Source organism: Mandrillus leucophaeus, unplaced genomic scaffold, assembly GCF_000951045.1.
Source record: "Mandrillus leucophaeus isolate KB7577 unplaced genomic scaffold, Mleu.le_1.0 Scaffold824, whole genome shotgun sequence".
Lineage (NCBI taxonomy): Eukaryota > Metazoa > Chordata > Mammalia > Primates > Cercopithecidae > Mandrillus > Mandrillus leucophaeus.
The window spans coordinates 514436-527982 of NW_012108964.1; positions in this window are offsets into that span (position 1 = coordinate 514436).

A 13547-nucleotide genomic window follows, 5' to 3' on the forward strand; every position below is an offset into this window, starting at 1 on the left:
GGCCTGAATTCGTTTTTCATTGCTGCACAACAAATGACACACGTGTAGCAGGTTAAAACAACACACATGGATTAGCTCCTAGCTTCTGTGGGTCCGTGAGGATTCTGGATGACTTAGCTGGGTTGCCAGTTCAGGGTCTCAGGCCGATGTCACAGTGTCACCTGGGATTGCAATCTCATCTCAGGCTTGGGGTCCTCTTTCACACTTTCTAGTAATTGGCCGAACCCAGTTCCCTGTTTTAAGACTGAGGTATCCATTTTCCTGGGGGCTGTTCGCGGCGGTCACTCTGAGCTCCTGCAGACTGCCCTCAGGACCTTGCCTTGTGGCCCACTCCATGTCACACCTCCAGGAGAGTGTCTACTGCTGCTTCTTGTCTCTTTCTTGTCTCATCTGATGAGGTCAGCACTGCCCAGGGTAGTCTTCCTTTCGGTGAACTCAAAGTCAACTGATTACGAACCTTAATTAAATTTGCAAAATCTTTCCTGCCATATAACACATTCACAGGAACGCTATCCCATCACAGTCATGGTCCAGGCCACACTCAGGGAGATGGATTATACATGGTGTGTGCACTGGGAGGGGTAGCTTGGAGCCACCTTTAGAATTCTGACTACCACAGCTTCTTTCATCAAGCTCCAGGTGTCTGTCTGAGGGATGTCTCTGGCCACAGGAGCACTGGGGAAGCCTGAAGTGCAAGGAATTTAACACCACCAGGGGGCACTCTCAACAGTGAGGGGAGAAAGTGGGCGCGTAAGTACCCTGGCCTTCTGGTCCCTTGGTGAGACAACTCTGAGGTGTGTTTTGCCCAGTTTCACAAGGGTCTCCAAGAGGGAGTGAACTCCAAGTCCTAGAGCAGCACTCCACCTGATAAAATTCCCTTGAGTAGCTTTCCTCCCTTGTCTGACTCAATTCTCCATCTTTCACCACACTTCCGGGGACCACCTCTTAAATACTGTTTGCACCCAAATCAGGATCTCAGCATCTGCTACTGGGAGAACTTACACTAAGTCAGGAACTTTATTCCTCATGTCCCTTTTTCCTTTCCCATAGCAGCCTTGTGAAAACATTTCACTCTCCTCAGGGTCTCCACTGCTTCATCCCACCCCGGCCCTCAGGAAATGACCCAGCTTTCTGACTGAATCTAAAAGGTGGATGCTGCTTCTGCTTCCCTGACATCTCCCTCAGGATTTCCTTCCTCATCCACTACATGTATCTTCCTTTCCTTGTGTGCAGAGAATGAAGCGCTCCTTTCCTGCACAAGTCAGATTCCATCCCATCCTTTCTACCTTGGGACCTTACCTTGGCTGCCATCTTTTTTCTTTTTGGGTTCACTCCCTCTCAAGCTACCAACTCTTCTGCTTCTCACAAATACAAAGGCTCACATCTCCCCGGAAACAATGCTTTCTTTTGTTCAGTAACACCTAAGCCACCCTCCTTCAAAATGAGGTCAGTTCTCTCAGCCTCTAATGCATGGCCATGGACTCTCCAAGCCCAAGTGGGCTCCTCCTGTCTCCTTACCTGCCAGAAGCTGCCACCCCAGTGGGCCCCAGTTGTGGCTTCTTTTCCTTTTTCTTTTTTTCTTTTTTTTCTCTTTTCTTTCTCTTCCTTCCTTCCTTCTTCTTCTTCTTTTTTATTTTAGAGACAGGGTCTCCCTCTTTTGCCCATGCTGGAGGCCTGGCTGTGTTTCTTTCCCTTCTCCTTGTCTCTCCGACGTACACCCTCGTCCACCAAGTGAAGGCCCTAAAACACTAAAGCACAGCCCACAGCTCAGTCAACAGAGGCAAGGATGGGAGAGTCCCAGAGACAGCCAGGAGACAGAGGAGCTGTAGCTTTAGTATTTCGTTCAGAAAGGCTGCCTGGCACCCATATCAATAGACTGACGCTCTTCTAATGAAATCTCCCGTGGCCTCAGGGAAGAGCCTGAGAGGCAGAGAACAAGGGAAGCAGCTTGATTTCTCCAGGGCTGATCCTGAGTGTGCAGAGCTGGTCGGCTGCTACTCTCGGGAGAGACCTGGGGAAAGCCCCTGCTCCTCGGGGAGAGGGCAGGAGGCCCTAGCAAGCTTCTTAAGAGCCTTCTCCCCGCTGCCCTTATTTCTGCCCGTCCTCAGCCTCGGGGGCAGCCGAGTGGGGGCTGCTGGGGTGGGCCTGGTGCAGATCTCAATCAGGGGCGTTCCTGCCTCGGCCTGCACCTCTGGGCAGAAGCCACGCCCGGGGCGCTCTGCTCTCATAGAAGGCATGTGGAATCTCATGGGACCGCCGAGCTGGCAGAGCAGGGATGGCATCACTGAGGTGGAAAAGGTCGTAAGCTGAGTTGCATTAGGGAGATGGATTTCTTGCTCTTTTCCACGTCTCATTATTAATACCGAAGCCTGAACAGCGTGCTTGGCAAGCAGGCCCACAGGAAGTCCCGCGGAAGGGCTGCGGGAAGCCCGGGACTCCTCTGAGCGCCTGCTTTTCCTCTTGCGGGGGCGGCGGGGGTGGGGGTGTGGTTCGGAAATCCATGCCAGCTGCAGATATTCCACAAGTCTGATGACGAGAGACTGAGGAGGCAGGGTGCACTGCACACACACAACGTCAAACAGCCGGGCCTTCTCCTCTGCACCTGCTTCTCCATTTCCCACAGCAGTCCTGACAGCTGTTTTTTCCCAAAGGCAGGAGAAGGGAGGTGGGTAAGGGGGTGTCTTATCATTGTGAGTATGGTGCATGCGAGGCGCGATGAGGACTGGATAAGGATACAAAGGAAACGGCTGTGCCTGTGGGACCCGAGAAACGTAGGTTCAAATCCTGGCTCCACCACTTCCTGGTATTTGGCATGTGATTCACTTCTAGAGTTTCTGCGTCTTCATTTGTAAAGCTGGAGTATGACACCTGCACTCATTTATTTAATGAACAATATGGATATATGTAAATCCACACTAAAGTGTATTCTAGGCGCTAAAAGTAAAGCAGTGAACAAAACAAAGTCTCTCCTCTTAGGATTTGTTTTTGTTTTTGTTTTTGAGACAGGGTCTTACTCTGTTGTCCAGGCTGGAGAGCAGTGGAGCTACCATAGCTCATTGCAGCCTCCAACTCCCAGGCTCAATCAATCCTCCTACCTCAGCCTCTCAAGTAGCTGGGACTACAAGTGTGCCACCATGCCTGGCTAATTATTTTGTTTTATTTTTTGTAGAGGCTCCCTATGTTGCCCAGGCTGGTCTCAATCTCCTGGGCTCAAATTATTCTCCCACCTTGGCCTCCCAAAGTATTGGGGTTACAGGGATGAGCCACCGTATTTGGCCATAGCATGTTTATATTCTAATGTGAGAGAGTTGAAAACTCAATAAATATATGGTGCATCAAGTGGTAATAACACTATGAAGAAAAATAAACAGGATAAGTGGATTGAAAGTGACAGTGATGTGTGTATGTGTTCATGGGAAGGGGTGTTTTTTATCTTTTAAGGATGGGCAAGGAAACTATCTCTGATGGGTGATACTTGAACAGAAACTGGAAGAAAGTGAGGTCCCATGTAGATGTCCAAGCACAGGCAAGAGCAAGGTTAAAGGTGCCAAGTGGACCAGCGCCTGGCACATTTGGAGACCATGGAGACCCTCTGTGCGAGGACTGGAGGTTTATGTTCTCTCAGATACATGCATGGAAATCTCAACTCTCCAGGTGATAACATAAAGAGGCGGGGCCTTCGGGGGGTGACTAGGAATAGGATTAGTGCCCTTATAAAGGAGACCCCAGAGGGATCCCTTGCCCCTTCTGCCCTGTACAGTTACAGTAAAAAGCCAATCATCTATGAACCCGAAGACAGGCCCTCACCAGACACTCAGTCTACAGAAACCTGGATCTTGGACTTCCCAGCCTCCAGAAATAAATAAAAGAAATAATTTTTTTTGTTCATATGCCACCGAGTCCATGTTTTTTTTTTTTTTCCTTCTTTTTTTTTTTTTTCTTTCTTTTTGAGACGAAGTCTCGCTCTGTCACCAGGCTGGAGTGCAGTGGTGTGATCTTGGCTCACTGCAACCTCCACCTCCCAGGTTCAAGCAATTCTCCTGCCTCAGCCTCCCGAATAGCTGGGACTACAGACTTGCGCCACCATGCCCAGCTAATTTTTGTATTTTCAGTAGAAATGGGGTTTCACCATATTGGCCAGGATGGTCTTGATCTCTTGACCTCATGATCCATCCACCTCGGGCTCCCAAACATGGTACTCTGTTATAGCAACCAGAATGGACTAGGACACTCTGTATGTCTAGAGTAGTGGGAATGAGGAGAAAGTAGAGAAGAAGAGGGTAGAGAGATTTTGTGTGTGTGTGTGTGTGTGTGTGTGTGTGTGTGTGTACAGGGAAGTCAGGTCATGCGGGCCTTGCATAATAACTTTAAGGGAAATGGACAGTCATTGGAGGCTTTGAGCAGAGAAATAACATGGCTTGACATACATTTTAGAAGCATCACTCTGGCTGCTGGGTGGAAAGGAGATTTTAAGACTGCTGTTGGGAAAGGAGGAAGACCAGTTGGGAGGCTGCTGCATCTTTAGGTGAGACATGGTGATAGCTTGGATTATGGAAGTAGTGATGGTGTTAAGAAATAGTCAGGATCTGGATATATTTGGCATTTAGAAGCTATAAGACTTCCTGATGGATGGATGTGGGGTGTGTGTATTGTGAGACACAAAGAGTGCCTTCAAGGCTTTGTCCTGAGCAGCTGGTAAAATGGAGCTTTCATGGACTAAGATGAAGAATCTGCTGGAAGGAGACTGTTTCCATTGTGGCAGGGGCTGAGATCAAATGTTTGGCTTGAGGCATGTTAAGTTGCAGGTGCCTATTAAACAACCAAGTGGAGGCGTTGAGGAGGCAGGTGGATGTGAGAGTCTGAGCTTAGGGGAGAGACTGGGGCTGGAACATAAAGTTGGGAATCACCAATTTGTAGATAATTTTTTAGATCTTGGGACTGCATGAGATCATAAGGAGTGCATTAGGATAGAGAAGAGAAAAGGTCTGTGGAATACTCCAGTGTCTAGAAGTCAGAAAAATGAGAAGGAACCAGCAGGGGAATCTAGAAAGCATGCTAAAGACAGTCAGGTACATAGCACAGAGCAGGAGCTCAGTTAAAACCCAGCCCCCACCATCATCATAATTATCCCAATATTTATGGTTAGACTACTGGAAAAAAATAGTTTTAAGCAAAAATAGCAAATGTGCACCCACATTTTGTCTGTTTTCCTTCTCTTTCCTCTCTAGCTCCTGGTTACTCATGGTTTCAGACTTCCATCAACTTAATAAAAACAAAACAATAGAGTGAAGGCTGAAAAATTATCCATTGAGTACAGTGTTCACTGTTTGGGTGATGGGTGCACTGAAAATCCAGGCTTCATCAGCATGCGGTATATGCATGTAAAAAATCTGCACTAAATATTTGTTAAAAAAAACAAAACAGACAATAAAATAACTGAATATATTAAAACAGCCAGTCCATAACTCAGTTCAAAATATTCGAGCAAAGCTGAGGTCTTTGGATAGTTGGTAGGGTGAGTAATAACTGAATGGGGTCACAATGAGGAGAGTCAAGAGGGCTAAACATGGCTTCCACTTTTGCCAAAGCCTGGTGTGGCTGCAGCTGAACCATTTCATGCCTCCCATCCTTGAGGACGGTGGAGACCACCATTCAGATAGGAAGATGGATCATACTTCTCACATGGCTGTTGGGGTCCGTGCCGGGGGTGGTGGAAAATGAAAGAACACACAAAAGACAAAGACACACAGAGAACATGGCGGCCGCGCTCAGAGCCTCTGCCTCACTTTATTTATACTCCATAAACCCCACGTCAGCAGAAAGAATGCAATGCAAAACAAACTTTCTCTTCCCAGATGTAACCTTCTACTCAGTTCTTTGTTTCTATGCTCTTTTTTATCTGCCCGCCTTCTTGGCGCCTACGGGAGTTCATTAAAAGTTCAATTGGAGATACTGTCCTTGAGTCCTATCTATTCTCAGCATACTGTTTTCAAAGGCCCCTGCACATGGCTCTATGCCATTTGCTTTTCTGGTTTCCAAGGCATCTGGATCTTATCCTCAATTATCAATGTAAGATAATGGTTTTCTTGTTTTTCTTCTGAGCGCCTCACCTAGAATTGTTGCCCATTTAGTACTCACATTATGTGGTGAGAGAAGTGCCATCTAGGGATGACTGTCCAAAGTCCCACATCCCATCCACCCCTGTAACCACTCTGAGACCTATGATCTTAGCAGACCATCAGAAGGCAAATTTCTTGAAAGATATTCACTTATTTTCTTACATAGCTACCTTCCTTGGATTGCATTTTGAGAATCATGCCCTTGGCTTTAATTAAACATGCTAGAAACAATCATGCAAAGTTCACTGCTACATTTGCAGAACTATGGTCGCAGACACCATCCTATACCATTCTGGAAAAGCCTTTTCCATGTGTGTTTTGTGGAGTGCAAGTCTGCAGATACTAATAAAAATTTCATTATGTGCCAGGCACAGTGGCTTACTCCTGTAATCTCAGCACTTTGGGAGGCTGAGATGGGCGGATCACCTGAGGTCAGCCTGGCCAACATGGTAAAATCCTGTCTCTACTAAAAATACAAAAAAAATTAGCCGGGCATGGTGGTGGGCGCCTGTAATCCCAGCTACTCAGGAGGCTGAGGCAGGAGAATCGCTTGAACCCAGGAGGCGGAGGTTGCAGTGAGCTCTCCAGCCTGGGCAATAAGAGTGGAACTCCATCTCACCAAAACAAACAAACAAACAAACAAATTCATCAAGGGGAAAGGTTAGAAAGTTTGAGGAAAAAAAGTGATGACTTTCCTGAAGGTTGTGTAAGAGGTTTCACTAACAACAACGACAACAATAAACATCGTGGATCCTTATAAAGCGGACACGCTGTGCAGCATTTCTCAGTCCATTTCATTGACCATAGATTCCTATTTTGGGCTGCATCTCTGGGGAGTGTGTTCCACGCACCCAGCAGAAGAGGCTCTGGATGCTTCTTGCTCAGTCAGTTTAGCACCATGGGCTGGGCCATGCGAGGTGCAGAGAGGAGGGGTACATATGCACTTCACGGTGTGGAGAGCTGCAGGTGGTGCTTCAGTGCATGGTGGTCTTTGGTGCTAGGGGTTCCAGGAAGCTGTGCAGCATTTTGGCTGCATTAGAGATTAACTTCTGCTATTCATGATGTCAGGGGTACAATTTCAAATGTATCACTCAGTACTGTTCTGTAAAAACAGTACACAAAGTTAAATATTAAAATTTTAATGTTGGGAAAGGGGTATGGAGATAAGTTTGGTTATATTAATGTTTCATGGTGGTGATGGGGTATGATGCCAATTGTTACTACAGCTTGCTACCTAGGAATAGCACTGAGGGGCTCCCTACCTCCTCCCCTACAGAAGAATTCTCCCTTTGTCACTTCTAAACACATACCGTCCTGAAATTTCACATCTTTCCCCAAACTTCAGTCTCTGAAGCTCCAAGGAAACCCCATAGGAGAAACTTGCTTCTCCCCTTCACTGGGCAGATCGACCACCATAGGTGTATGTGCAGATTGCATGCCCTCCTATTGACACAAGAGTAATTATTTAGAGGCTGGTGATTGCATTTTAAAGTGGGAATTGAAATGTGTTTTGCTAAAGCTTCCAAAGTGGGGAGGAAGAAGGGAGGAAGATGTAGATAAATGGGTGCAATAGCCTGATGGTCTGGGTGTAGCTTTATCATTAAGGCTACGTCTTTAGCCAGGAGAGACAGCAAGAATTACAATATTGAAGCACCCTTAAGAGAACCAAACTGGCCAGCTAGAGTCAGCCTAGTGTGGCATTTCAGATAGGGGCATTTTAGCTAGAGTCAGCTGTCCATGCGGTGAGATGTAAGGGAACGCTTCATAAATTCTTTAACCCTAAATAGGGCTACCTGTAATTTTATTACTAGAGCTAAATCAGTGGTATGGTTTGACTGTGTCCCTGCCCAAATCTCATCTTGAATTGTAACTCCCACAATTCCCACATGTCGTGGGAGGAACCCCGTGGCAGGTGATTCAATTACGGGGGTAGGTCTTTCCTGTGCTGTTCTCATGATAGTGAATAAGTCTTATGAGATCCAATGGCTTGATGAGGGGAAACCTGTTTCACTTGGCTCTCATTCTCTCTCTTGCCACTGCCATGTGAGACATGCCTTTCACTTTCCCCCATGGCTGTGAGTCCTCCCCAGCCACGTGGAACTGTAAGTCCAATAAACCTCTTTCTTTGGTACATTGCTGAGTCTCGGGTATGACCTTTATCAGCAGCGTGTAAAATGTTATTTCCAGGTATGTCTGTGAGGGTATTTCTGGATGAGATTAGCATTTGAATCAGTAGATTGAGTTAAGAAGATCCAGTCCCTTGAGAGTCCTGTAGAACAAAAAGGCACTTTGACTCAGAGATTTTTCTGTATTCAAGAGTCCTTGGAAAGCCAGGCATGGTGGCTCATGCTTTTAATCCCAGAAATTTGGGAGGCCAAGGAAGGAGGATAATTTGAGACCAGGAGTAGGAAACCAGCCTGGACAATATAGGGGGACTCCATTTTTACAAAAAAAAAATTAAAGATTAGCCAGGCATGGTAAATGCAGTCCCATGGTAAATGGCACTACATGCCTGTAGTCCCAACTAATCAGGAGGCTGAAGTAGGAGGATTGCTTGAGTCCAGGAGTTGGAGACTGCAGTGAACTATGATCTCACACTACACTCCAGCCTGTCTCTTAAAAAAAAATGAGCCCTTGGAAATTCCTGAGATTTCCTGCTATCAGCTAACTCTGTAGCTGGAGTGGAAATGAGGGTAGTAAGAATGAAGAAACCATGCCTTGGGGTTCCCTGGTGTGTGTACCTGAGGCCAAGGAAGTGTAACTGAGGCCAAGGAAGTGTGTACCTGAGGCCACGAAAGCTCTCCAGAGCCAGGATGCTGATTGGAGAGGAAGTAGGGATCTTTACAGGCTCACATACATCCCTCCCCTCATATCATTTGGTGATTTGAGAGATGAGGCAACATAAGTTTAGCTGCTGAGTCATGCTCTGAGTCTTACTCTACAAACTTAGGGGCAGGGAGAGAGAGAGGGATGTGCTTTGACCCCGTGCAGAGCCCCTGTCTCCTGGCCTTGTCTCAGGGGGTTTAGTCTGTGTCTTCCAGGGGGATGTGAGGGGTAGTTCCTGAAATAGGTGACTGCAGCAGGTGAGACAGGGCGTCTACGTGATCCTCTCTGATGGAACCAGCACTAGAGAGGCCAGTACATTAGTCAGGGTGCTTCAGAGGAACAGAACCGATAGGAGTTCTATATCTGAGATAGAGGTATATGTACATATCATACATATTTACATATATATATATTATATATGAGGGGATGTGCTGTGGGAATTGGCTGATATGATCATGGAGGCTGAGTATCCTGCGATCTGTCATCACATGCTGAAAAGCCGGGGAAACCTGTAATTCAGCCTGAGTCCAAAGATTCGAGAACCAGGTTGGCTGCTGGTGTGCATCCCAGTCCAGTCTGAAGGCCTGAGAACTGGACTGGGTGGCAGACTTTCTAAGTCCTGGAGTCTGAAGGTCCAGAAACCAGGAGTGCCAACGTGGCAGGGAGGAGAAGATGGATGTTTCAGTTCAGGAGGAGAAAGAGTAATCTGCCCTTCCCTTGCCTTTTTGTTCTACAGGGCTCTGAGGGATTGGATCTTCTTTACTCAACCTATCGATTCAAATGCTAATCTCATCCAGAAACACCCTCACAGACATAGCCGGAAATAACACTTTATCAGCTATCTGGGCATCCCTCAGCCCTGTCAAGGTGACACATGAAATTAACCATCACATGCAGGCAGGGAGAACTTCTGGGAGTCCTGTTGTGGGGTCCCATTAACCCCCTGAGTGGGAAGCAGATGGGGGCATCAGAACCCTGCAGTGAAGCTTGCCTTGGAAGCAGCACCCCTGCAGCCCCTCAAAGCACAGGCGTTTTTGGTGATGCTCAGGCTTCAGTGGCTGTGCTCTCTCCGTGTAGGCAGATGGCTGGGGGACACAGAAGAAGAACCATAGTAAGATGCAAGTGTGTGGTGACTGCCAGGAAGTGGCTCTGCTGGGTGGAGAAGGCACCATGAACTTGCGTGGAACCTGGAGAGGGTGGTCCTTGGTGGGAGTGGCAGCTATTGAGGACTGCCCTGCTGAAGCTGGCTGCAGGGCCAACTTTCAACATTGTCTTGGAGGCTCTTCCTGGGGAAAACAAATGTATGTGTGTCGGGGGATATGGATGGAGTTAAGGAGAAGGTGAAATTATCAAACTTGGTGATGCGAGCTATTTACAGAGCTTGCTTTGCACTGATCTGAGCTTTCTTGGGCCCCAGTAACAGCCTGAAGAACAAGTGGTCCCACAAGGCCTCCCCATTGTTAATGGGGCTGTGTGGAAGCCAATAACAAAAGCCCCAGGTTGGGTGCAATGGCTCATGCCTGTGATCCTAGTGCTCTGGGAGGCTGAGATGGAAGAATTGCTGGAGGCTAGGAGTTCAAGACCCACCTGGGCAACATAGTGAGACCCCCATCTCTACCAAAAAAAAATTCAAAAAATTTTAAATCCTGAAAAACAAAGGACCCAGGGAGACAAGGGTGGGGCGCCTGAATCATTGCATTCATGGAGGCCCATCAACACAGCAGGGAGCAGTCTACTACTGACAGCAGGCAGGCCCGGGCGAGAATCCTGGCACCTGTCTTTTCACACCCTCCTCCCTGAGCCGGCTCTTCTTGGTGGAGACCACAGAACCTCACTCACAGCAGGTGCCCAATCACTGTTCACAAAGCAGACGGGTTATTGAATACAGCAGAAAATGGCACAGAGGGGAGGAAGGGCACACGCAGAGACTTTCTGTCTTTGCGGTTCTGTCCAAGGCTGTGCCCAAAGCCGCTGACGTTGGCTTTATGTTATCCAAAGGGGCAAGTGAGTGACCCTACCCAATCCAGAAATCCTGAAATATTCAGAAGCTCTAATGCTTGTGTGAGGAGAGAGCCGAGCCTCTTTCCAATGGGAAATTCAATTATTCAGTGAGGCTAGAGCTCTCTGGGTGTCCAGAAATGCAGGAGCACACCGGGAGGCTGTGCTCCCTGTCCCGCTGATAGGAGGCTGTTTTGCTGCTGGCGGGGGATGAGCACTGGAGGTCCTGCCCTAGAGACCCACCAGCCACCTGCCCTCTGTTCTGCTCCGCGGGTGCCGTGGGGCTTCTTTGCAGAGTACTTGAGCTCTGGGGCACTACCGCCACCGCCCCCGACAAAACATGCAATTAAAGTGTGACAACAACCTATTTCTTGCTACAGAATGTATTTCTGATTCAGACTAGGGTTTGGTTTGAGGCAGGTGCCTGTTGCAAACACCCCCTTCAGCTGCTGTCAGGGTCTGGCACCAAGAGTTGTGTGAATTTAAGGTGCCTTTTGTTCCAACAGAGCTTGTCATTATCTGTATAACATAAACAAAGGTGTACACAGGTATACGCTGGTTGGGTCTTTCTCCTTCTCCGGGAAGTGTTGCTCCCAGCAGCATCAAGCTGGGGAGACCAACATTTCGTTATTCTGCGAGTCCTGTGGGGGCAGCTGTCACACCGCGTTAATCTGGCTGCCCCGGTCCATGCAGCGCAATGCGATGGGGAATGCTCCGTTTAGCACGAGTGGCAGTGGGGAACGGTTGAGAGTCCTGCTGCATTCTACGTGTCTCCCAAGGGAAGAGCTGCTACAAAGATGAGCTCAAGTACGGGTTTCTGGGTGGAAATATACTTTGGCTCGTTCATGCCTTCGAGAAGCATTTATCCTACTATGTGCCAGGCATGCAAGGGGTGGCATAAGTGTCTTCAAAGAGTCTGCAGTTGTGTGGTGGCGGGCGCCTGTAGTCCCAGCTACTCAGGAGGCTGAGGCAGGAGAATTGCTTGAACCTGGGAGGCAGAAGTTGCAGTGAGCCAAGGTTGCGCCACTGCACTCTAACCTGGGCGACAGAGCGAGAATCTGTCTCAAAAGAAAAAAAAAAAAAAAAGAGTCTGTGGTTGTATGAAGGAAGCAGTTGCATACGTTGTTTCAAAATACCATGAAAATACTAGACAGGAATTGTGTCATTGTTCATTCACTCATAACAACTAAAAGGGGTTTAACCTGCCCTGGATGCTCCAAACTTGGTCCACTGACTTTTAAGCTAGACCAGACTGCTTCCCAATGGAGAAAGGCATGGGAAAGGCAAGGGTGTAGGAATAGCAGAAAAGAGGGATGAATTCCAACCACTGAGATCAAGTTCATGGCAGGCGGCTGTGTGGTTTGTGTTCATTCCTTGGGGGCTGCTGCAGCCTTTCCAGAAGAACTGCTCCCTCCCGGAAGTGTGAGGACTGTCACCCTTCTCTCCTCCTGCTGTGCCTCAGGGTCACCCAGAGGGCGTCTTCACTAGCTGCAGGGACTCTGCTACCATGCTGGGCTTTCAGGCCCCATCCTGGGAGGAGAGAGGTGCAGCTGTGCTCCATGCAACATAGCCTGATTCAGTCCCCAAGTGGAGGCAGGAGAAAGGTCATGTCTCTGAGACATCACACGTTTTGCAGAGTCCTTTAGTCCTATAGTTCCAGCCCTGGTTCCTGGTGCATTTCTAAACTAGGGGCCTGATAATGCCCACAGTGCCACAGGGATTCAATGGAGTAGCCACAGCCTCCAACTTCAGTACAGTTGCTGATAGGGATGACATTTGCTAAGTATCGAGGGAGCAACTGTCTTTCTTTCAGGGAGAAAGGACTCTGCCTCATCCTCACCACAAGCGGAACGACACTAAGTGCTGAAAAGGTCAGGCAGAGCCTCCTTGGGGTCTTAAATTCCAGCATCTCCAATCATAGTGATGGACAAACAGGAAGAACACGATAAGACATTCACAAAATAGAGCCGGAGCTTATGCCCAACAAACAAGGAAAGACGTGGACTGCACCAGCCATCAAGGAAATGCAAGTTATAAATATGGGAAGTTTTTGCTCATCTCATTGGTAGAAATTTAAAGAAAACTGCACTGCAGGGGATGTGGAGAAATGGGTGTTCTCACCCCTCACCCACTACTGCTGATGGGGATGTATATTGGTGCAAGCTTTCTGGAGGGTAATTTGGCAATTTGTGTATGAACAGCCTTGAAGTGTTCATACACTTTGAGCCAGTAATTTTACTTTTAGCTCTTTATCCTAGGAAATAATCAAATTTATGTACAAGATTTATGTTTGAGAATATTCATCTCAGCTATTAGTGTAATGGAAAAAATATTAGAAGCTACCCAAATGTCCCATATAGGAAGCTGGTTAAATAACTGATGATACAACTAAAGAATGGAAAAGTTTATTCATTAAAAATGGTTTTCTCAGGGTCAGGCGCGGTGGCTCACGCCTGTAATCCCAGCACTTTGGGAGGCCAAGGTGGGCAGATCACGAGGTCAGGAGATCAAGACCATCCTGGCCAACACGTTGTAACGCCATCTCTACTAAAAATACAAAAAATTAGCCGGGTGTGGTGGCAGGCACCTGTAATCCTAGCTACT